At 52.2% G+C, this 2,500-nt stretch overlaps 1 protein-coding gene across 1 annotated transcript in view; it reads left to right on the forward strand.

The window, feature by feature from the left end:
- The first annotated feature begins 2,293 nt into the window (after nucleotides 1-2,293).
- ccdc134 (coiled-coil domain containing 134) overlaps nucleotides 2,294-2,500 on the forward strand; it is a 6,350-nt gene continuing 6,143 nt past the window's right edge. The window contains exon 1 of the mRNA XM_079372819.1: nucleotides 2,294-2,500. This exon is cut by the window's right edge and continues 173 nt beyond it. The gene's annotated coding sequence lies outside the window, so the exon portion shown is untranslated.

The raw sequence follows: 2,500 nt of genomic DNA on the forward strand, positions 1-2,500 counted from the left end.
GCTGGTTCGATCAGGAGGCGTCTTCTCTGCGTTGATGTCTCTGACTCTGTCTCACCTGTTCTGCTGTGAGAACAAACGAGCGAGCGGTGAGCAGCAGAGGCTTCTCTTCATGTGTGACGTCTCTTCTGTGGGACTTGGAATAGATCGTTATGTCCGAGCTCTCTGAGCAGCTCCAGTAGAAACAGAGGACTAATGAGACCTCTGTCAGAGTTACATGTTGCTCCTTTAAATAGATTCAATAACATGTTATGCAAACTCTCCGTGTGTTCACCTTTATGAAGTGTGTGTGTGTGTGTGTGTGTGTGTGTGTGTGTGTGTGTGTGTGTGTGTGTGTGTGTGTGTGTGTGTGTGTGTGTGTGTGTGTGTGTGTGTGTGTGTGTGTGTGTGGATATGAAAACAGTTCAGAGGAGGCGAGGTTCAATGTGACACATTTCTCTTCACAGTCTGAAGACAGTATGAGTTTTTACCCTGTCATCTGTGCTGCAGCCTGTCACACACACACACACACACACACACACACACACACACACACACACACACACACACACACTCTCTCTCTGAAGTTTAAAATGTTCACAGGTTTTTGTGCACTCTGAGCACATGAGCATCATTTGCTTTTGCAGTTTACAGACCCATGCAGAGCTGGCTAAACACTGAAGCTACAGTGTCCACTACATGCAGAGCTGGCTAAACACTGAAGCTACAGTGTCCACCACATGCAGAGCTGGCTAAACACTGAAGCTACAGTGTCCACCACATGCAGAGCTGGCTAAACACTGAAGCTACAGTGTCCACCACATGCAGAGCTGGCTAAACACTGAAGCTACAGTGTCCACCACATGCAGAGTTGGCTAAACACTGAAGCTACAGTGTCCACCACATGCAGAGCTGGCTAAACACTGAAGCTACAGTGTCCACCACATGCAGAGCTGGCTAAACACTGAAGCTACAGTGTCCACCACATGCAGAGTTGGCTAAACACTGAAGCTACAGTGTCCACCACATGCAGAGCTGGCTAAACACTGAAGCTACAGTGTCCACCACATGCAGAGCTGGCTAAACACTGAAGCTACAGTGTCCACCACATGCAGAGCTGGCTAAACACTGAAGCTACAGTGTCCACCACATGCTGACCTGTGTGAGAGGAGGGGGGGAGACAGCTCTCTGTGATGATTAGAGTTTAGACTGCAGTACTCATTTTAAACACCAGGGGGCGGAGTCACATGGTTCTCCTTAAAGGTGTCTTCATGGTACTGAAAGTTGTCCCTGTTGACTCGTCTTTGCAGATGGTGAGCGGCGTGCTGCAGCCCCCGCCCTCAGAGGAGCACAGGCAGAGAGTTCTGAGTGTGGTGGAGTCCCTCAGCCTGCAGACGCCAGCTGAGAGCTGCAGCGTCCTGTATCCCTGTGATGAAGCTCTGAGCCTGCAGGCTGACATGCTGAGCCTCATGTATCATCTCTCATACACACTCTGCTCCTTAACCTCGGCCTGCAGGCGTGTTGGCGACGTGTCCGTGTGTCTGTCTGACTTCACAGGGAGAGCAGGATGACGTCCCGCCGGACCCAAGATACGACGGATGGTTTTGTTTGGTTGTTGGTTGTTTTAGAGCCCGTTCAGGCCCCCCCCCCCCCCGTTTATCTCTGCATTCATGATAATAAACTAGTTTTCTTTACTCACCATCACAGGTAGAGGACAGCTCAGGTACATTTTAATCTGTGTGGAAAAAACACAAGAACTGTCTCTGTTTTCTTCAACCAATAAAGAATATTAGTTCACATAACGATTATTATTGAGGTTAAAGGTCAAAGTGTCGGACATTGATTTGCTCTTCACTCTCCTCTTCCTCTCTTTTCTCTCCTCACAGAAATCTTCATTTGTCTTTGTTGACTTTTCAGCAAGGTTACTGCTTTGGTTTAATATTGTGAGCCCTCAGGGCCCCCCCTAAGGGTCTGGGGCCCCCCCTAAGGATCAGGACCCCCCCTCAAGGGTCTGGGGACCGCCTAAGGGTCTGGGGCCCCCCCTAAGGGTCTGGGGCCCCCCCTAAGGATCAGGCCCCCACCTAAGGGTCTGGGGCCCCCCCTAAGGGTCTGGGGGCCCCCCTAAGGGTCAGGCCCCCCCCTAAGGGTCTGGGCCCCCCCTAAGGGTCAGGCCCCCCCCCCCAAGGGTCTGGGGCCCCCCTAAGGGTCAGGCCCCCCCCCTAAGGGTCAGGGCCCCCCCCCCCCCCCAAGGGGGGGTTAGGGTTAGCATATCTCCAGCTGTGTTTCCTTCTGATTCTGTTTATCACTGTTGGAAATCCTGTGTGAAAATGTTTTCTGGCTAAACGCGTCATTATGTCAGAGAACAGCTGAGAGGAACGGAACGCGGCCCACGCTGTGGTGGTGTCTCTCTTTAAAGCGTCCGTGCGGAAACAACATCCTCCTCCGTGTGTGTCGCCCGCTGGCTGTCATTCAGCCGGAGTGATCGTGGCGCTGCCGGACTGGAGCAGCAGCAGGAGCCGCATGT

Source organism: Symphodus melops, assembly GCF_947650265.1.
Source record: "Symphodus melops genome assembly, contig: scaffold_501, whole genome shotgun sequence".
Taxonomy (NCBI): Eukaryota; Metazoa; Chordata; class Actinopteri; order Labriformes; family Labridae; genus Symphodus; species Symphodus melops.